The 23624-nt window shown below is 38.2% G+C and overlaps 1 non-coding gene across 1 annotated transcript; it reads left to right on the top strand.

Annotated features, from left to right (window-relative positions):
- The first annotated feature begins 21559 nt into the window (after window positions 1-21559).
- LOC147928442 (small nucleolar RNA R71) lies at window positions 21560-21666 on the top strand. The gene has a single exon (XR_015581066.1). It is a non-coding gene; the product is annotated as a small nucleolar RNA R71 (small nucleolar RNA).
- Window positions 21667-23624: the final 1958 nt, after the last annotated feature.

The following is a 23624-nucleotide window of genomic DNA, read 5'->3' as shown; positions in this document are numbered from 1 at the left end:
CAGCTATGTAACTCTTTCTAGGGTCAAAATATATAACAATCCAATGCGTTTGACTAATTATAAAAGTTCAGGTTGAATTTGGAGTGTTTGGACACCACTTTTACCCATTTTGTCCCGAAACAGGCTAAAACTGAGAAAACATTGATTCGAAGCAGTAAACAGCTTTGTTACTGTTTCTAGGGTCAGAATGTGGGACATCCAATGCATTTAACTAATTACAAGAGTTCGGGATGAATTTGGAGTGTTTAGACAACACTTGAACCCGTTTTATCCCAAAACAGGCTTAAACAAAGAAAAAAGGCTAAAACCACGAGAAAACATTGATTCGAAGCAGTACACAGCTACGTTACTCTTTCTAGGGTGAAAATATGTAACAATCCAATGCATTTGACTAATTGTAAGAGTTCGGGATGAATTTGGAGTGTTTAGACACCGCTTTTACCCATTTTGTCCCGAAACAGGCTAAAACAGATAAAACATTGATTCGAAGCAGTAAACAGCTTTGTTACTGTTTCTAGGGTCAGAATGTGTGACAATTTAATGCATTTGACTAATTGTAAGAGTTTGGGATAAATTTGGAGTGTTTAGAAAACACTTAAACACGTTTTATCCCAAAAAAGGCTTAAACCGAGAAAAAAGACTAAAACCGAGAGAAAACATTGATTTGAAGCCGTAAACAGCTATGTAACTCTTTCTAAGGTCATAATATGTAACAATCCAATGCATTTGACTAATTATAAGAGTTCGGGTTGAATTTGGAGTGTTTACACACCACTTCTACCCATTTTGTCCCGAAACAGGCTAAAATCGAGAAAACATTGATTTGAAGCAGTAAACAGCTTTGTTACTGTTTCTAGGGTCAGAATGTGGGACGATCCAATGCATTTAACTAATTGCAAGATTTCGGGATGAATTTGGAGTGTTTAGAAAACACTTGAACCCGTTTTATCCCAAAACATGCTTAAACCGAGAAAACAGGCTAAAACCGAGAGAAAACATTGATTCGAAGCAGTACACAACTATGTTACTCTTTCTAGGGTCAACATATGTAACAATCCAATGCATTTGCCTAATTATACGAGTTCGGGTTGAATTTGGAGTGTTTAGACACCTCTTTTACCCATTTTGTCCCGAAACAGGCTAAAACCGATAAAACATTGATTCAAAGCAGTAAACAGCTTTTTTACTGTTTCTAGGGTCAGAATGTGTGATAATTAAATGCATTTGACTAACTGTAAGATTACGGGATAAATTTGGAGTGTTTAGAAAACACTTAAACACGTTTTATCCCAAAACAGGCTTAAACCGAGAAAAGAGACTAAAACCAAGAGAAAACAATGATTCGATGTCGTAAACAGCTATGTAACTCTTTCTAAGATCAAAATATGTAACAATCCAATGCATTTGACTAATTATACGAGTTCGGGTTGAATTTGGAGTGTTTAGACACCGCTTTTACTCATTTTGTCCCGAAATAGGCTAAAACCGATAAAACATTGATTCGAAGCAGTAAACAGCTTTGTTACTGTTTCTAGTATCAGAATATGTAACAATCCAATGCATTTGACCAATTATAAGAGTTCGGGTTGAATTTGGAGTGTTTAGACACCACTTTTACCCATTTTGTCCCGAAACAGGCTAAAACCGAACATTGATTCGAAGCAGTAAACAGCTTTGTTACTGTTTTTAGGATCAGAGTATGTGACAATCCAATGCATTTGACTAACTGTAAGAGTTCACGATCAATTTAGAGTGTTTAGACAACACTTAAACCCGTTTTATCCCAAAACAGGATTAAACCAAGAAAACAGGCTAAAACCGAGAGAAAACATTGATTCGAAGCAGTATACAGCTATGTTACTCTTTCTAGGGTCAAAATATGTAACAATCCAATGCGTTTGACTAATTATAAGAGTTCGGTTGAATTTGGAGTGTTTAGCCACCACTTTTACCCATTTTGTCCCGAAACAGGCTAAAACCGAGAAAACATTGATTCGAAGCAGTAAACAGCTTTGTTACTGTTTCTAGCGTCAGAATGTGTGACAATTTAATATATTTGACTAATTGTAAGAGTTCAGGATCAATTTAGAGTGTTTAGACAACACTTAAACCCGTTTTATCCCAAAACAGGATTAAACCAAAAAAACAGGCGAAAACCGAGAGAAAACATTGATTCGAAGCAGTACACAGCTTTGTTACTCTTTCTAAGGTCAAAATATGTAACAATCCAATGCATTTGACTAATTATACGAGTTCGGGTTGAATTTGGAGTGTTTAGACACCGCTTTTACCCATTTTGTCCCGAAACAGGCTAAAACCGATAAAACATTGATTCGAAGCAGTAAACAGCTTTGTTACTGTTTCTAAAGTCAGAATGTGTGACAATTTAATGCATTTGACTAATTGTAAGAGTTCGGGATAAATTTGGAGTGTTTAGAAAACACTTAAACACGTTTTATCCCAAAACAGGCTTAAACCGAGAAAACAGACTAAAACCGAGAGAAAACAATGATTCGAAGCCGTAAACAGCTATGTAACTCTTTCTATGGTCAAAATATGTAACAATCCAATAAATTTGACTAATTATAAGAGTTCGGGTTGAATTTGGAGTGTTTAGACACCACTTCTACCCATTTTGTCCCGAAACAGGCTAAAACCGAGAAAACATTGATTTGAAGCAGTAAACAGCTTTGTTACTGTTTCTAGGGTCAGAATGTGGGACGATCCAATGCATTTAACTAATTGCAAGATTTCGGGATGAATTTGGAGTGTTTAGACAACACTTGAACCCGTTTTATCCCAAAACATGCTTAAACCGAGAAAACAGGCTAAAACCGCAAGAACACATTGATTCGAAGCAGTACAGAGCTATGTTACTCTTTCTAGGGTCAAAATATGTAACAATCCAATGCATTTGACTAATTATACGAGTTCGGGTTGAATTTGGAGTGTTTAGACACCGCTTTTACTCATTTTGTCCCGAAATAGGCTAAAACCGATAAAACATTGATTCGAAGCAGTAAACAGCTTTGTTACTGTTTCTAGTATCAGAATATGTAACAATCCAATGCATTTGACCAATTATAAGAGTTCGGATTGAATTTGGAGTGTTTAGACACCACTTTTACCCATTTTGTCCCGAAACAGGCTAAAACCAAACATTGATTCGAAGCAGTAAACAGCTTTGTTACTGTTTTTAGGATCAGAGTATTTGACAATCCAATGCAATTGACTAATTGTAAGAGTTCACGATCAATTTAGAGTGTTTAGACAACACTTAAACCCGCTTTATCCCAAAACAGGATTAAACCAAGAAAACAGGCTAAAACCGAGAGAAAACATTGATTCGAAGCAGTATACAGCTATGTTACTCTTTCTAGGGTCAAAATATGTAACAATCCAATGCGTTTGACTAATTATAAGAGTTCGGGTTGAATTTGGAGTGTTTAGCCACCACTTTTACCCATTTTGTCCCGAAACAGGCTAAAACCGAGAAAACATTGATTCGAAGCAGTAAACAGCTTTGTTACTGTTTCTAGCGTCAGAATGTGTGACAATTTAATATATTTGACTAATTGTAAGAGTTCAGGATCAATTTAGAGTGTTTAGACAACACTTAAACCCGTTTTATCCCAAAACAGGATTAAACCAAAAAAACAGGCGAAAACCGAGAGAAAACATTGATTCGAAGCAGTACACAGCTTTGTTACTCTTTCTAAGGTCAAAATATGTAACAATCCAATGCATTTGACTAATTATACGAGTTCGGGTTGAATTTGGAGTGTTTAGACACCGCTTTTACCCATTTTGTCCCGAAACAGGCTAAAACCGATAAAACATTGATTCGAAGCAGTAAACAGCTTTGTTACTGTTTCTAAAGTCAGAATGTGTGACAATTTAATGCATTTGACTAATTGTAAGAGTTCGGGATAAATTTGGAGTGTTTAGAAAACACTTAAACACGTTTTATCCCAAAACAGGCTTAAACCGAGAAAACAGACTAAAACCGAGAGAAAACAATGATTCGAAGCCGTAAACAGCTATGTAACTCTTTCTATGGTCAAAATATGTAACAATCCAATAAATTTGACTAATTATAAGAGTTCGGGTTGAATTTGGAGTGTTTAGACACCACTTCTACCCATTTTGTCCCGAAACAGGCTAAAACCGAGAAAACATTGATTTGAAGCAGTAAACAGCTTTGTTACTGTTTCTAGGGTCAGAATGTGGGACGATCCAATGCATTTAACTAATTGCAAGATTTCGGGATGAATTTGGAGTGTTTAGACAACACTTGAACCCGTTTTATCCCAAAACATGCTTAAACCGAGAAAACAGGCTAAAACCGCAAGAACACATTGATTCGAAGCAGTACAGAGCTATGTTACTCTTTCTAGGGTCAAAATATGTAACAATCCAATGCATTTGACTAATTATACGAGTTCGGGTTGAATTTGGAGTGTTTAGACACCGCTTTTACTCATTTTGTCCCGAAATAGGCTAAAACCGATAAAACATTGATTCGAAGCAGTAAACAGCTTTGTTACTGTTTCTAGTATCAGAATATGTAACAATCCAATGCATTTGACCAATTATAAGAGTTCGGATTGAATTTGGAGTGTTTAGACACCACTTTTACCCATTTTGTCCCGAAACAGGCTAAAACCAAACATTGATTCGAAGCAGTAAACAGCTTTGTTACTGTTTTTAGGATCAGAGTATTTGACAATCCAATGCAATTGACTAATTGTAAGAGTTCACGATCAATTTAGAGTGTTTAGACAACACTTAAACCCGCTTTATCCCAAAACAGGATTAAACCAAGAAAACAGGCTAAAACCGAGAGAAAACATTGATTCGAAGCAGTATACAGCTATGTTACTCTTTCTAGGGTCAAAATATGTAACAATCCAATGCGTTTGACTAATTATAAGAGTTCGGGTTGAATTTGGAGTGTTTAGCCACCACTTTTACCCATTTTGTCCCGAAACAGGCTAAAACCGAGAAAACATTGATTCGAAGCAGTAAACAGCTTTGTTACTGTTTCTAGCGTCAGAATGTGTGACAATTTAATATATTTGACTAATTGTAAGAGTTCAGGATCAATTTAGAGTGTTTAGACAACACTTAAACCCGTTTTATCCCAAAACAGGATTAAACCAAAAAAACAGGCTAAAACCGAGAGAAAACATTGATTCGAAGCAGTACACAGCTTTGTTACTCTTTCTAGGGTCAAAATATGTAACTATCCAATGCATTTGACTAATTATACGAGTTCGGGTTGAATTTGGAGTGTTTAGACACCGCTTTTACCCATTTTGTCCCGAAACAGGCTAAAACCGATAAAACATTGATTCGAAGCAGTAAACAGCTTTGTTACTGTTTCTAAGGTCAGAATGTGTGACAATTTAATGCATTTGACTAATTGTAAGAGTTCGGGATAAATTTGGAGTGTTTAGAAAACACTTAAACACGTTTTATCCCAAAACAGGCTTAAACCGAGAAAACAGACTAAAACCGAGAGAAAACAATGATTCGAAGCCGTAAACAGCTATGTAACTCTTTCTATGGTCAAAATATGTAACAATCCAATAAATTTGACTAATTATAAGAGTTCGGGTTGAATTTGGAGTGTTTAGACACCACTTTTACCCATTTTGTCCCGAAACAGGCTAAAACCGAGAAAACATTGATTTGAAGCAGTAAACAGCTTTGTTACTGTTTCTAGGGTCAGAATGTGGGACGATCCAATGCATTTAACTAATTGCAAGATTTCGGGATGAATTTGGAGTGTTTAGACAACACTTGAACCCGTTTTATCACAAAACATGCTTAAACCGAGAAAACAGGCTAAAACCGCAAGAAAACATTGATTCGAAGCAGTACAGAGCTATGTTACTCTTTCTAGGGTCAAAATATGTAACAATCCAATGCATTTGACTAATTATACGAGTTCGGGTTGAATTTGGAGTGTTTAGACACCACTTTTACCCATTTTGTCCCGAAACAGGCTAAAACCGAGAAAACATTGATTCGAAGCAGTAAACAGCTTTGTTACTGTTTCTAGCGTCATAATGTGTGACAATTTAGTATATTTGACTAATTGTAAGAGTTCAGGATCAATTTAGAGTGTTTAGACAACACTTAAACCCGTTTTATCCCAAAACAGCATTAAACCAAGAAAACAGGCTAAAACCCAGAGAAAACATTGATTCGATGCAGTACACAGCTATGTTACTCTTTCTAGGGTCAAAATATGTAACAATCCAATGCATTTGACTAATTATACGAGTTCGGGTTGAATTTGGAGTGTTTAGACACCGCTTTTACCCATTTTGTCCCGAAACAGGCTAAAACCGATAAAACATTGATTCGAAGCAGTAATCAGCTTTGTTACTGTTTCTAGGGTCAGAATGTGTGACAATTTAATGCATTTGACTAATTGTAAGAGTTCACGATCAATTTAGAGTGTTTAGACAACACTTAAACCCGCTTTATCCCAAAACAGGATTAAACCAAGAAAACAGGCTAAAACCGAGAGAAAACATTGATTCGAAGCAGTATACAGCTATGTTACTCTTTCTAGGGTCAAAATATGTAACAATCCAATGCGTTTGACTAATTATAAGAGTTCGGGTTGAATTTGGAGTGTTTAGCCACCACTTTTACCCATTTTGTCCCGAAACAGGCTAAAACCGAGAAAACATTGATTCGAAGCAGTAAACAGCTTTGTTACTGTTTCTAGCGTCAGAATGTGTGACAATTTAATATATTTGACTAATTGTAAGAGTTCAGGATCAATTTAGAGTGTTTAGACAACACTTAAACCCGTTTTATCCCAAAACAGGATTAAACCAAAAAAACAGGCTAAAACCGAGAGAAAACATTGATTCGAAGCAGTACACAGCTTTGTTACTCTTTCTAGGGTCAAAATATGTAACTATCCAATGCATTTGACTAATTATACGAGTTCGGGTTGAATTTGGAGTGTTTAGACACCGCTTTTACCCATTTTGTCCCGAAACAGGCTAAAACCGATAAAACATTGATTCGAAGCAGTAAACAGCTTTGTTACTGTTTCTAAGGTCAGAATGTGTGACAATTTAATGCATTTGACTAATTGTAAGAGTTCGGGATAAATTTGGAGTGTTTAGAAAACACTTAAACACGTTTTATCCCAAAACAGGCTTAAACCGAGAAAACAGACTAAAACCGAGAGAAAACAATGATTCGAAGCCGTAAACAGCTATGTAACTCTTTCTATGGTCAAAATATGTAACAATCCAATAAATTTGACTAATTATAAGAGTTCGGGTTGAATTTGGAGTGTTTAGACACCACTTTTACCCATTTTGTCCCGAAACAGGCTAAAACCGAGAAAACATTGATTTGAAGCAGTAAACAGCTTTGTTACTGTTTCTAGGGTCAGAATGTGGGACGATCCAATGCATTTAACTAATTGCAAGATTTCGGGATGAATTTGGAGTGTTTAGACAACACTTGAACCCGTTTTATCACAAAACATGCTTAAACCGAGAAAACAGGCTAAAACCGCAAGAAAACATTGATTCGAAGCAGTACAGAGCTATGTTACTCTTTCTAGGGTCAAAATATGTAACAATCCAATGCATTTGACTAATTATACGAGTTCGGGTTGAATTTGGAGTGTTTAGACACCACTTTTACCCATTTTGTCCCGAAACAGGCTAAAACCGAGAAAACATTGATTCGAAGCAGTAAACAGCTTTGTTACTGTTTCTAGCGTCATAATGTGTGACAATTTAGTATATTTGACTAATTGTAAGAGTTCAGGATCAATTTAGAGTGTTTAGACAACACTTAAACCCGTTTTATCCCAAAACAGCATTAAACCAAGAAAACAGGCTAAAACCCTGAGAAAACATTGATTCGATGCAGTACACAGCTATGTTACTCTATCTAGGGTCAAAATATGTAACAATCCAATGCATTTGACTAATTATACGAGTTCGGGTTGAATTTGGAGTGTTTAGACACCGCTTTTACCCATTTTGTCCCGAAACAGGCTAAAACCGATAAAACATTGATTCGAAGCAGTAATCAGCTTTGTTACTGTTTCTAGGGTCAGAATGTGTGACAATTTAATGCATTTGACTAATTGTAAGAGTTCGGGATAAATTTGGAGTGTTTAGAAAACACTTAAACACGTTTTATCCCAAAACAGGCTTAAACCGAGAAAACAGACTAAAACCGAGAGAAAACAATGATTCGAAGCCGTAAACAGCTATGTAACTCTTTCTATGGTCAAAATATGTAACAATCCAATAAATTTGACTAATTATAAGAGTTCGGGTTGAATTTGGAGTGTTTAGACACCACTTCTACCCATTTTGTCCCGAAACAGGCTAAAACCGAGAAAACATTGATTTGAAGCAGTAAACAGCTTTGTTACTGTTTCTAGGGTCAGAATGTGGGACGATCCAATGCATTTAACTAATTGCAAGATTTCGGGATGAATTTGGAGTGTTTAGACAACACTTGAACCCGTTTTATCCCAAAACATGCTTAAACCGAGAAAACAGGCTAAAACCGCAAGAACACATTGATTCGAAGCAGTACAGAGCTATGTTACTCTTTCTAGGGTCAAAATATGTAACAATCCAATGCATTTGACTAATTATACGAGTTCGGGTTGAATTTGGAGTGTTTAGACACCGCTTTTACTCATTTTGTCCCGAAATAGGCTAAAACCGATAAAACATTGATTCGAAGCAGTAAACAGCTTTGTTACTGTTTCTAGTATCAGAATATGTAACAATCCAATGCATTTGACCAATTATAAGAGTTCGGATTGAATTTGGAGTGTTTAGACACCACTTTTACCCATTTTGTCCCGAAACAGGCTAAAACCAAACATTGATTCGAAGCAGTAAACAGCTTTGTTACTGTTTTTAGGATCAGAGTATTTGACAATCCAATGCAATTGACTAACTGTAAGAGTTCACGATCAATTTAGAGTGTTTAGACAACACTTAAACCCGCTTTATCCCAAAACAGGATTAAACCAAGAAAACAGGCTAAAACCGAGAGAAAACATTGATTCGAAGCAGTATACAGCTATGTTACTCTTTCTAGGGTCAAAATATGTAACAATCCAATGCGTTTGACTAATTATAAGAGTTCGGGTTGAATTTGGAGTGTTTAGCCACCACTTTTACCCATTTTGTCCCGAAACAGGCTAAAACCGAGAAAACATTGATTCGAAGCAGTAAACAGCTTTGTTACTGTTTCTAGCGTCAGAATGTGTGACAATTTAATATATTTGACTAATTGTAAGAGTTCAGGATCAATTTAGAGTGTTTAGACAACACTTAAACCCGTTTTATCCCAAAACAGGATTAAACCAAAAAAACAGGCTAAAACCGAGAGAAAACATTGATTCGAAGCAGTACACAGCTTTGTTACTCTTTCTAGGGTCAAAATATGTAACTATCCAATGCATTTGACTAATTATACGAGTTCGGGTTGAATTTGGAGTGTTTAGACACCGCTTTTACCCATTTTGTCCCGAAACAGGCTAAAACCGATAAAACATTGATTCGAAGCAGTAAACAGCTTTGTTACTGTTTCTAAGGTCAGAATGTGTGACAATTTAATGCATTTGACTAATTGTAAGAGTTCGGGATAAATTTGGAGTGTTTAGAAAACACTTAAACACGTTTTATCCCAAAACAGGCTTAAACCGAGAAAACAGACTAAAACCGAGAGAAAACAATGATTCGAAGCCGTAAACAGCTATGTAACTCTTTCTATGGTCAAAATATGTAACAATCCAATAAATTTGACTAATTATAAGAGTTCGGGTTGAATTTGGAGTGTTTAGACACCACTTTTACCCATTTTGTCCCGAAACAGGCTAAAACCGAGAAAACATTGATTTGAAGCAGTAAACAGCTTTGTTACTGTTTCTAGGGTCAGAATGTGGGACGATCCAATGCATTTAACTAATTGCAAGATTTCGGGATGAATTTGGAGTGTTTAGACAACACTTGAACCCGTTTTATCACAAAACATGCTTAAACCGAGAAAACAGGCTAAAACCGCAAGAAAACATTGATTCGAAGCAGTACAGAGCTATGTTACTCTTTCTAGGGTCAAAATATGTAACAATCCAATGCATTTGACTAATTATACGAGTTCGGGTTGAATTTGGAGTGTTTAGACACCACTTTTACCCATTTTGTCCCGAAACAGGCTAAAACCGAGAAAACATTGATTCGAAGCAGTAAACAGCTTTGTTACTGTTTCTAGCGTCATAATGTGTGACAATTTAGTATATTTGACTAATTGTAAGAGTTCAGGATCAATTTAGAGTGTTTAGACAACACTTAAACCCGTTTTATCCCAAAACAGCATTAAACCAAGAAAACAGGCTAAAACCCAGAGAAAACATTGATTCGATGCAGTACACAGCTATGTTACTCTTTCTAGGGTCAAAATATGTAACAATCCAATGCATTTGACTAATTATACGAGTTCGGGTTGAATTTGGAGTGTTTAGACACCGCTTTTACCCATTTTGTCCCGAAACAGGCTAAAACCGATAAAACATTGATTCGAAGCAGTAATCAGCTTTGTTACTGTTTCTAGGGTCAGAATGTGTGACAATTTAATGCATTTGACTAATTGTAAGAGTTCACGATCAATTTAGAGTGTTTAGACAACACTTAAACCCGCTTTATCCCAAAACAGGATTAAACCAAGAAAACAGGCTAAAACCGAGAGAAAACATTGATTCGAAGCAGTATACAGCTATGTTACTCTTTCTAGGGTCAAAATATGTAACAATCCAATGCGTTTGACTAATTATAAGAGTTCGGGTTGAATTTGGAGTGTTTAGCCACCACTTTTACCCATTTTGTCCCGAAACAGGCTAAAACCGAGAAAACATTGATTCGAAGCAGTAAACAGCTTTGTTACTGTTTCTAGCGTCAGAATGTGTGACAATTTAATATATTTGACTAATTGTAAGAGTTCAGGATCAATTTAGAGTGTTTAGACAACACTTAAACCCGTTTTATCCCAAAACAGGATTAAACCAAAAAAACAGGCTAAAACCGAGAGAAAACATTGATTCGAAGCAGTACACAGCTTTGTTACTCTTTCTAGGGTCAAAATATGTAACTATCCAATGCATTTGACTAATTATACGAGTTCGGGTTGAATTTGGAGTGTTTAGACACCGCTTTTACCCATTTTGTCCCGAAACAGGCTAAAACCGATAAAACATTGATTCGAAGCAGTAAACAGCTTTGTTACTGTTTCTAAGGTCAGAATGTGTGACAATTTAATGCATTTGACTAATTGTAAGAGTTCGGGATAAATTTGGAGTGTTTAGAAAACACTTAAACACGTTTTATCCCAAAACAGGCTTAAACCGAGAAAACAGACTAAAACCGAGAGAAAACAATGATTCGAAGCCGTAAACAGCTATGTAACTCTTTCTATGGTCAAAATATGTAACAATCCAATAAATTTGACTAATTATAAGAGTTCGGGTTGAATTTGGAGTGTTTAGACACCACTTTTACCCATTTTGTCCCGAAACAGGCTAAAACCGAGAAAACATTGATTTGAAGCAGTAAACAGCTTTGTTACTGTTTCTAGGGTCAGAATGTGGGACGATCCAATGCATTTAACTAATTGCAAGATTTCGGGATGAATTTGGAGTGTTTAGACAACACTTGAACCCGTTTTATCACAAAACATGCTTAAACCGAGAAAACAGGCTAAAACCGCAAGAAAACATTGATTCGAAGCAGTACAGAGCTATGTTACTCTTTCTAGGGTCAAAATATGTAACAATCCAATGCATTTGACTAATTATACGAGTTCGGGTTGAATTTGGAGTGTTTAGACACCACTTTTACCCATTTTGTCCCGAAACAGGCTAAAACCGAGAAAACATTGATTCGAAGCAGTAAACAGCTTTGTTACTGTTTCTAGCGTCATAATGTGTGACAATTTAGTATATTTGACTAATTGTAAGAGTTCAGGATCAATTTAGAGTGTTTAGACAACACTTAAACCCGTTTTATCCCAAAACAGCATTAAACCAAGAAAACAGGCTAAAACCCAGAGAAAACATTGATTCGATGCAGTACACAGCTATGTTACTCTATCTAGGGTCAAAATATGTAACAATCCAATGCATTTGACTAATTATACGAGTTCGGGTTGAATTTGGAGTGTTTAGACACCGCTTTTACCCATTTTGTCCCGAAACAGGCTAAAACCGATAAAACATTGATTCGAAGCAGTAATCAGCTTTGTTACTGTTTCTAGGGTCAGAATGTGTGACAATTTAATGCATTTGACTAATTGTAAGAGTTCGGGATAAATTTGGAGTGTTTAGAAAACACTTAAACACGTTTTATCCCAAAACAGGCTTAAACCGAGAAAACAGACTAAAACCGAGAGAAAACAATGATTTGAAGCTGTAAACAGCTATGTAACTCTTTCTATGGTAAACATATGTAACAATCCAATAAATTTGACTAATTATAAGAGTTCGGGTTGAATTTGGAGTGTTTAGACACCACTTCTACCCATTTTGTCCCGAAACAGGCTAAAACCGAGAAAACATTGATTTGAAGCAGTAAACAGCTTTGTTACTGTTTCTAGGGTCAGAATGTGGGATGATCCAATGCATTAACTAATTGCAAGATTTCGGGATGAATTTGGAGTGTTTAGACAACACTTGAACCCGTTTTATCCCAAAACAGGATTAAACCAAGAAAACAGGCTAAAACCGCGAGAAAAGATTGATTCGAAGCAGTACAGAGCTATGTTACTCTTTCTAGGGTCAAAATATGTAACAATCCAATGCATTTGACTAATTATACGAGTTCGGGTTGAATTTGGAGTGTTTAGACACCACTTTTACCCATTTTGTCCCGAAACAGGCTAAAACCGAGAAAACATTGATTCGAAGCAGTAAACAGCTTTGTTACTGTTTCTAGCGTCATAATGTGTGACAATTTAGTATATTTGACTAATTGTAAGAGTTCAGGATCAATTTAGAGTGTTTAGACAACACTTAAATCCGTTTTATCCCAAAACAGGATTAAACCAAGAAAACAGGCTAAAACCGAGAGAAAACATTGATTCGACGCAGTACACAGCTATGTTACTCTTTCTAGGGTCAAAATATGTAACAATTCAATGCATTTGACTAATTATACGAGTTTGAAACTGGGCAACGACGCCAAATTGAAACTGACTTTCTTTGTGGTGTGGTGAAAGAAAGATGTATGGAATGATGATGTATGGAATGAATAGAAGTCAGGGTGTTTCAATTCCCCTTATGCAGTTGCAGTATAAGAGGTGTCAATCCTATCTGAGTGATTGCGAACAATTAAGATGTGCATATGAGTCTAAGTCAAGCCAATTGTAAAGATTGTTTGTCACTAACAATCCTAAAATGAGATATGAAATGCAGAAAGTAAAAACAACTAGAACAAGATACTAAATGCAAACAGAACAGACAAATTAAAGCTATAATGAAACTAGAACAGAGATAGACACTATGCTAATGAACTAATGCAAGACAAGTAATGAACAGGAAACTACGTGAATGCAATGGAAATGAAACAGGAATGAAACAAGACAATCACAAATCAAAAACACAAGTTCTGGGGATGAACTCGAGCAGCACTCGACCGAGTGTAGGTCGAGAACGTGGTCGAGCTAGACTTAAACGTGAAAACAGAGCAACACAAGAAAAACAGAGCAATGCTAAAACTAATTAAACAACAAGCAAGCAATGATATTTAGACTAAGATTTCAATAAACAAAGAAGGCCTTGAGGAGGGATTCATGGGCTGAGCTAATCAATGTGGTTATCTAACTTGGTCAAAAAATCTCAAGCAAACATTGAGCTGATCTCTAGACATACTATTCTAATACATGTTTAATCCACTCTCATGGCAAGAAACAATCAAACCTATGCATTTCTAGACTTGTTCTCACAAAGTAAAGAATCTACACAAGCAGGCATTAAGCAATACATCTCAAACCAAACAAGACTTCTAATCTCTTAGCAAGCCTAATGGTAAGCTCTAGATCTAGCCTTATCTATGCTCCTTAGACATTGGTGTGATGCTAAGATGCTTGAAATCAAACCCTACCTTCTCAGATATAGGATCAGCATTAAGATCATCTAGCCTAGAAGAGATCTACAACAATCAAGCTTGACCAAATCAAACAAACCACAAGATCAACCCAGCCTAGCCCATCCTCAAGGTCCTAAACAAACTACTCACAAGAACACATGGTGAAATATGTCAAAAACCCAGAAAATAATGAAACTTGCATCATTAGAAAGATGAAACAGAGATCTACAATATTGATGAAGGAATAAAACTCGAAATCTTAATACTTTGAAAGTTATGAAACAAACAAAATATAAGAACCTAGTCTTTCTCTCTCAAACAAGTACAAAATATAAAAATAAAAGAAAGTGCAAAAGGAATAAAATCTAAAAAAGGTAAAAACTAGGTTTTAGACTCTCTAAAAAGCTGGACTCTTTGGTGGCTGCAGGTACAAGGGCCTTATATAGGAGATGAGGTGGAAGCCCTAAAAATACAAAAAGTCAAAGCAGTCAACAGCTCGGTCAACTTGACCAGTGCTCGGTCGAGTGGCTGGTCGAGCTGGCTTCTCTCGTGCATTCTCCACTCGGTCGATTCCTCCTCATCACACGATCGAGTGGTGGTCGAGTGGTGCGGTCGAGTTGGACTCCGGACCTTGATTCTACAGCCTTAACTCTCTTGTTTTCTCCTCAGGATTGCTTCACTTCTCCTCAGCATTGCTTCCATGCTCCTTAAGCTCCAAAATCACCTGTTTATGCATGAAAAGATGCAAATACAATGCAACTATACTCTAATGCATGATTAGTCCTAAAGCTACACAATAATGGCCTAAATGGATAGCAAAAGATGCAAAAGTTGTGAATAAACTAAGGGAAAACAAGGTAAAATATATGAACATCAACACCCCCAAACTTAGTCTTTGCTTGCCCTCAAGCAAATAATCAAGACAAAAGAAGGTAGGTGAGGTTTGAAAGTGGGATCTAAGCTCCTAAAGCTTGCAAATAGACTATCTAGAATCAATGTCCAAGTTACTAGTACTATGATGCAAGTTGAATGAGCTATACTTAAAGACTTTAGACAAGCATATCACAACCTTCACTGATTTGAGCCTTAGATGTCCACATGCATTCAAATCAACCATTTCCTTTAACATTAATTAATCAAGAACATGAATCAATTATGTGCAATGCTTAAACTCATTTGGCTTGGCAGTAAAAGGTTTAGAGACAATGATGGTCTCTTTTTAGAGTAGGGCTTATCAATATCAAGGTTCTCTCATAAAAAATGGATTGAGCTTTAGAAGAATGCTAAAGGTAAGAACACTTAGACACATACAAGAACAAAACCTTGTCTACCCAAAGGCACCCAAAGTGTTTATCCTATCAATCTAAACCCAATTGATCCTAGTGCTACCCTTTAACTTCTTTTCTTCTTTTTCACCCTTTTCTCTTTTGGTTTTAAAGTCTTAGGAGAGGTTTCTTATTTGATCTTTCTAGTGGAATGGGGGATTCTTACTTATTTGCTATGGTTCTCTTTTCTTCTTATTCTTAAGACATATAAGCATTTTGCTAGACTTCTCTTTTCTTTCTTTCTTTTCTTTAACTAGAACCATCTTTAAACAACCTTATTCTTCCCATTCTTTCACTAGACTTTAAATTTACTTAAACACATTCCCCTCCTAAAGACTCTAACCTTTTCTTTCTCTTTTTCCTCTTTTCTTTTCATAATAGCCAAGTCCCAAACCCAACAAGTGAACCACCTAGTCCTATCTAGTTTGAAAAATGCAAACTAGAACTACACAAGGCTTTACTCTTGTCAGTTCAAACCTAACACTTTCTACCAAGCTCAATCCCAAAAATAGGCCTCACACACACAAGAATAAACATGGCTTGAAAGAAGGTTTGGTTTAGGGGTAGGGGAACTGATTCTTAATGAGGAAATCAGCTACTTGGATCAACAAGAGTGGTAAAAAGGAAGAAGATGATCCAAATATGTATATGGTATCCATGAGTTTAAAGCAATGCACACATTGATAATTGAAAGTCAATATTAGGTTCTTATAAATAGAAAATGGTTTCAAATCTCAACATGCTTCAATTTAGACCAAATGCAATGTAGGAATTCAAGGCTTGGTTCAATCTTATTCTTCTAACCACTCAACTAGCATCAAAGTACTATTAACTTGGGCATTGATCCTAGTCTAGTGAATAAACAAGCTAACAAGGGAATACTCATCATAGATCCCTAATGCAAATACTTTACAATCCTACATGAAACATGCTAAACAAGATCCTAATGTGCAGTGCAAACTACATGAACACTCTTTTTTTATAAAGATTTTTGCAAAAAATTTTCAAATTTTTAGGGTTTTTCTATGCCTTAGATGCTATGCAAGTATTAACATGATGATGCTAAAAATTTGAAATAAGAATCACAAAACACAATGTCAAATGCTATCTCAAACCCTCCCCCAAACTTAAATCACACAGTCCCTGTGTGAAAGAAATTTGATTGAGGATTCAAGATTAAAAACAAAAAACAAAACACAATGTCAAATGCAATGATATCTACAAGTGAAGGTGATAGTGGTACCTTAGGGATTGTGGAAGTAGTTGTCCACATCCATCTGCATGCTGTCATAGGAGTAGTTGGGGTCTTGCTGGTGACTTGGAGGTGGAGATTGGGGCAGCTCGACGATGGGAATCGACCGGGACTCGGTCGAGTACGTGCTCGAGTGGGGGGGTCGAGCTGGACCACGAGTGTCAAAATGTTGACCTTGCAGCTGGTAGAACTGCTGGTAGAGTGCTGGATCCATGAAGTACTGGGGTGGGATGGGAGGGTAACCTAGATATCCTGGATAAGCAGCTGGAGGTGGGAAGCCATAGGTTGATCTGGGCTGGAACTCGACCGAGTGCATTGGAGGTGCTCGGTCGAGTGGGTGCTCGAGTGACCCGGTCGAGTACCTTGAAAATGGTTGTTCTCGGGTACTTGAGCTCCTCTTCCTCTGATTTGGCTCATACATTGAAGCCCTAGCTGGTTCCACAGGGTTCGTAACTCTAGAAAGTGCTCTAGTTGAGCTACTCCTCCTCAAAGGGCTTGATGGTGTAGGTGAAGAATTCCCACTCTTCAACTCAGCAATCTCCTTCTTTAAGCCCTTGATAGACTTAGCCATGTTGGTCACCTTCTTCTTCAGCTTATCAAACCTCTTCCCATGCCATTTGTTCCATTTTTGCAAAAGGGTAAATCTCTTGGTAGCCTCCCTCACTCCTCTACTATCTCTTGGGTTGAGCTCATAATCCTCAAAGTAAAATTGCTCCTCCCCATCAGCCATTTGCACATCTCCAGCTTCATCAACTCTAAGTTGAACTATCCCATCAAACAAATGCTCCTCAGCTGGCCAAAAGTCAATGTTGGCTCCTTCTTGAATGGTGGTGAACTCTTGGTTAGGCAAAATCAGTTGCTTTTTCCCAAGTGTTGGAAGTTCAAAGTTGAAAATGTGATTCCCTTGATGCATCTCCTTGGCTAGGATGAGAGTAGAGGTGAGGTAGCTAGAGTCAATCCATCTTGGTGAAACCCTTTCTCCTCTAAGTGGAACCTTAGCAGCTTGTAGGATTGGAGTAATGATGCCTCCAATGGTTAGTGCTCCTCTTGATCCTTTATTCTCCAACTTGCCTACCCAACTTCTCAAGTAAATCATGTGGTCAATGAGCACCATTGCTAGGTCAGTCTCCACAGTGCTCCCAAGAATGATGGTACCATTTCTTGCTTGGAAGATGACTCCATTGAGAGCCAAATCAATCATCTTTAGCTCTCCCTCATTAATGTTCCCAGTTTCCTTCCTAGCAAAGAAGGTGTTGGCAAGAGCTTTGTGGAAGTACCTTAGGACTGGGCTCCTTATCCTTGAACTCTTGGAATTGGAGGATGAGTAGTATTTGTTGTCCCCAATGGTTTCCCACACAAAATAGAGCTCTTCTCTTAGAATCATCAAACTCCTATTGCTCCCAACCTCAAAACCAAACACATTGGCTATCTTCTTCATTGAAAGTTCATACCTTTTCCCCTTGATTGTGAAAGCAATGTGACCAGCTCCAAACTCAGCATCCTTCCTTGCATATGTATGCAGCTTGACTGTGGCTAGAAACTCACAACTCTCTTCTTTGTAGCCCTCCATGCAAAGCCCCATAAACTTAGTTAGGTTGCTCTTCTCAAACAGATACTCCACATCTTCACCAATGGCTAGCTTCTCCATGGTTTCCTTGTGTGGATATCTAGTCCCTAAGAACTCCATTCTCATGAAAGCATCATAGAGTTGCCTCTTTGACAACCCACAGGACTCAGCTTCTCCATCATCCTCTATCTCTTCTTTTTCACTTTCTTCCTCACTCTCATTCTCACTCTCCTCTTGTTCAACCTCAACTGCTGGCCTCTTCCCTTTGGCCTTGTCTCTCCTCATGAACTCATTGAGAGTTGACTCCCTTTCCTCCTCACTTTCAGTCCTCTCAGGATCTTCCTCAACTCTCTCTCTCCTTGGACGCGGCATCTGGCTCGACCGGCTGCTCGATCCACCACTCGGTCGAGTGCATGATCGAGTGGGGCGTCGACTGGCCCTTCCAGCTTCTCCTCTTGATTCAAGGCTAGCATCATGACGTTCCATAGAGGTTGCAGCGGTTTGTTGAGACTTCCTAGTGATTCTTGAAGACATTTTTCAAATAGAACTGAAGGGAATAGACTCAAAGCTCAAAGTTAATAGGTTAGTGAACCAAAAACTTGAAAGAACTAAGCTTGAGCAAAAGATAAGCTATGAGAGAGACTTTAAAACTTGAATTCAATGGTTTTGAGCAAATGAGAGAATGTGAGAGGTATAATTTCGTGCAAGGTCTATATAAAGAAGCTAAGGGGACAAAGAGACAAGGGTGGAGCGTCCATACCATTCAAATTTGAAATGGGAATCTTTGACCTGCTTTTTGCTGCCACTCGACCCCACACTCGACTGTACACGGTCGAGCACCTTGACTAAATTTTGAAATTTCAAAATTTTTCTTCTTGTTCTTCCCTCCACTCGATCGTTCTAGCGATTTGAAGATCAAATGGGCCTCAATTCCTTCCTAGCTCGGTCGAGTACCTCTCGTGGGTAGGTCGAGTGGGCTTGCGAGTCTCCTTCTCCAAGTCTAAAACTCTCCTTACCCAACTACATTTTCACCTAAAGGCCTGTCCAACACAAATATAAAAGAAAACACATCAAAACTACAAGGAAAATAAACCATATTTACAAAGGATACCTTAGGGACTTCCTCCCTAGTGAGCTTGTTTAAAGTCACTAAGCTTGACTTTGGTTGCCTTCTTAAGCCTTGTTTAGATACCAAGGAGGTGATGAAATCCTCCCTGGAACCTCTTGATCACTGTGAAGTTGATCCTTGATCACCTCGCCCTTAACACACAAACCATGTTTCTTCTTGATTTTGAGCCTTGGTCTTGCTTTCTTTAAGGACCTCTTGTTCAGCTTAACTTGAAGATCCTCAACCATACTAGTCAACTCTTGAACTGACCTCTTAAGCTATTCCACAGAATCATCTTGAAAGGAAAGCTTAGCCTTTGGAGATGCTTCACCACTTGAACCTTCTTGACCTCCTTTGTCCTTGATAGTAAAAGGTTGATCATCAATGGTAGGAAGGTTGGTTGGGTTATAGATATTAAACTTCATGGATATATCTTCAGCAATGTTCAAGGTCACAAGACCCTCTTTGACATCAATAACTGCTCCAACAGTTGCTAGGAATGGCCTTCCAAGAATGATTGGATCTTCAGGTTCCTTGTCCATCTCCAATACCACAAAATCAGTGTGAACCCTTGCCTTCCCTATCTTGACTGGGACATTCTCCAACCTTCCAACTATCTCCTTGTTTGACCCATCAGCTAGACATATATGAAAGCTGGTGGACTTGAAATCAGTTCTCCCAAGCTTTTGTGCTATGGAGTATGGCATCACACTTGTTGAAGCTCCCAAATCACAAAGGCATTGGTTGTAGTGGAGATAGCTAAGTGTGCAAGGCAGATAAAATGGTCCTGGATCCTTCAGCTTGATTGGAATGATAACTCCTCCAAGGTCCTCAAGATCCTTCTCATCTTGAGGTTCAGCCTTCTTCTTTGACAAATCAAGCAAAAAGTCTTTGTAGAGAGGATATGGATCATACTGTTCCAAGGCAGGTCCTCTCTCTTCTTCTTGGTAAGCAATGGTGATCTCTTATATGGCCAACACTTCCTCAACCACAGCTTCTACCTTTAAAACCCTCTCTTCTTCTTGTTGCTTAGCCATCATCTCCTTTCTCTCAATGATTTCCCTAAGATCCTTAATCTTTTGTGCCTTGAAACGTCCTGGGAATGGAAGAGGTGGCTTGTAAGTAGGAGGAATGTACTTAGCAGGCTTGACAGCTTCTGAGTCTGCAACTCGATCGACCACTCGAGCATGCACTCGGTCGAGTGGCTGTTCGAGTACCTGGTCGAGTGCAATAACGGACTCCAGTTGCTTTGCACAAACATCACTTGGGGCTTCAGTAACTAATGAATTCCCCCAAACTTGGACTTCATTGTCCTCAGTGACTTCCTCATCAGAGATATGAATGGCTTTTGCAGTGAACTCCCTTGGATTTTGAACAGCTTTTCCAGGGAGTTGGTTGGGTTTAGGAGCTGAAGTAGAGGCAATGTTGCTCTCCATATACTTCATTCTGGAGTTGAGACCTTCAAACTTCATGTTCAGATCATTGTACTGTGATGTGAGCCTTTGATTCAACTCAGCAAACTGCTTGGCTTCCTCAATCTTGCCTTGTGTTTGCCCAATCAACAACTGTTGCATCATTGCTCTTAAGTCTTGTTCCTGGCCTTAGTTAGTCTGAAACCCTGGCGGGGGACACAATTGGGGCTGGAACACTTGGTGTTGTTGCTTGGGGATGTAGTTTTGTTGCTGTTGTTGAGGTTGAGGAGGTGGATAGACTTGGTCTTGAGGATTGACCACATTGGTGCTCCTATAAGAGAGATTGTTGTTTTTGAAACCTCCTTGGTTGTAGCCTTTGAATCCTCCCTGGTTTTGCATGTAGCACAACTCAGCAAATTCAGGCTCCCTCTCTTGAACTGGAGCTTCTTCTTCACCAATGAAGTGAATAGACTTGGACTGGCTGAGGAGTATCTTGTCAAGTTTCTCATTGACCATCTTCAAATCCTTCTTATACTTGTCCTCTTGATCAGTTGAGGAGCTCCTGATGGTCCTATCATAATCCTCATTATAATTGCCATCAGATTGAGCAAGATTCTCAACCAATTCCCATCCTTCTTCCACATTCTTGTTGAGGAAGTTGCCATTAGAGGCTTTATCAAGAAGCATTCGTATCTTGGGAAGCACTCCTCTATACAAGGTGCTTAGAAGTGACGCATTGCTGAAGCCATGGTGAGGACACTGAGTCTGGAATCCTTTAAACCTCTCCCAAGCTTCACAAAAGCTCTCATTATTCCTTTGAGCAAACCCAGAAATTTCGTTCCTCAACCTAGCAGTCCTTGCATTGGAGAAGAACTTGGCCAGAAAAGCTTTCTTGCATGCATCCCATGTGGTGATAGCTCTAGTAGGAAGAGTCTTCTCCCAAAGGTGAGCTTTGTCTCCAAGAGAAAATGGGAAGAGCCTTAATTTGAATCCATCTTCACTCACTCCATTGATCTTAGTGAGCCCACATATTCTGTCAAACTCATCAAGATGATCTAGTGGATCCTCCATTGGCAACCCATGAAACTTGTTGGCTTGTATCATTGAGATCAATCCACTCTTGATCTCAAAGTTATTGTTTGCTACTGAAGGTGGCACAATTTCAGCCCTTTGGTTGTGGGTATTGGGTGCATCTCCTGCACCAATGTGCCTTGGTCTCTGCTCATGGATAGCTTGTTGCTCCATGATGGCTTGACCTTGTTGTTGTTGAACTACTCCTCCTTGCTTATGTCTCAAACCCTTTTGTAGCCTGTGGATGTTGTCAATAGGCTGTTGAAGACTGTCTTTCCCTTTTGACCTTTTGTGCATCAACAAACTCTACTACAGACTCGAACATGTACACGGTCGAACGCAGGCTCGAGTGGGTGGTCGAGTCGACTGGGAAGTTATGGCTATTTGGATCCGGCTTCTGGCTCGATCAAGTGCTCGATCACAGCTCGGTCGAGTGGTGGTCGAGTAGGTGGTCGAGTGGGTACCTGAAACACAAAACAGCCAAGCAAAGGAAGATTCGAGTTCAGTAACTTCACAAGTGTTTAAACGAAATTAATCTTAGACTAATAATGATCCTAAATGTCACAAAACACACTCAAATGGGCAACGACGCCAAATTGAAACTGACTTTCTTTGTGGTGTGGTGAAAGAAAGATGTATGGAATGATGATGTATGGAATGAATAGAAGTCAGGGTGTTTCAATTCCCCTTATGCAGTTGCAGTATAAGAGGTGTCAATCCTATCTGAGTGATTGCGAACAATTAAGATGTGCATATGAGTCTAAGTCAAGCCAATTGTAAAGATTGTTTGTCACTAACAATCCTAAAATGAGATATGAAATGCAGAAAGTAAAAACAACTAGAACAAGATACTAAATGCAAACAGAACAGACAAATTAAAGCTGTAATGAAACTAGAACAGAGATAGACACTATGCTAATGAACTAATGCAAGACAAGTAATGAACAGGAAACTACGTGAATGCAATGGAAATGAAACAGGAATGAAACAAGACAATCACAAATCAAAAACACAAGTTCTGGGGATGAACTCGGGCAGCACTCGACCGAGTGTAGGTCGAGTACGTGGTCGAGCTAGACTTAAACGTGAAAACAGAGCAACACAAGAAAAACAGAGCAATGCTAAAACTAATCAAACAACAAGCAAGCAATGATATTTAGACTAAGATTTCAATAAACAAAGAAGGCCTTGAGGAGGGATTCATGGGCTAGCTAATCATTGTGGTTATCTAACTTGGTCAACAAATCTCAAGCAAACATTGAGCTGATCTCTAGACATACTATTCTAATACATGTTTAATCCACTCTCATGGCAAGAAACAATCAAACCTATGCATTTCTAGACTTGTTCTCACAAAGTAAAGAATCTACACAAGCAGGCATTAAGCAATACATCTCAAACCAAACAAGACTTCTAATCTCTTAGCAAGCCTAATGGTAAGCTCTAGATCTAGCCTTATCTATGCTCCTTAGACATTGGTGTGATGCTAAGATGCTTGAAATCAAACCCTACCTTCTCAGATATAGGATCAGCATTAAGATCATCTAGCCTAGAAGAGATCTACAACAATCAAGCTTGACCAAATCAAACAAACCACAAGATTAACCCAACCTAGCCCATCCTCAAGGTCCTAAACAAACTACTCACAAGAACACATGGTGAAATATGTCAAAAACCCAGAAAATAATGAAACTTGCATCATTAGAAAGATGAAACAGAGATCTACAAAATTGATG

The sequence above is a fragment of the Camelina sativa genome, chromosome 14 (assembly GCF_030686135.1).
Source record: "Camelina sativa cultivar CO46 ecotype springtype chromosome 14, ASM3068613v1".
Taxonomy (NCBI): Eukaryota; Viridiplantae; Streptophyta; class Magnoliopsida; order Brassicales; family Brassicaceae; genus Camelina; species Camelina sativa.
Note: the sequence above shows the minus strand (reverse complement) of the source record. Positions and strands in the feature narration are given on the sequence as shown.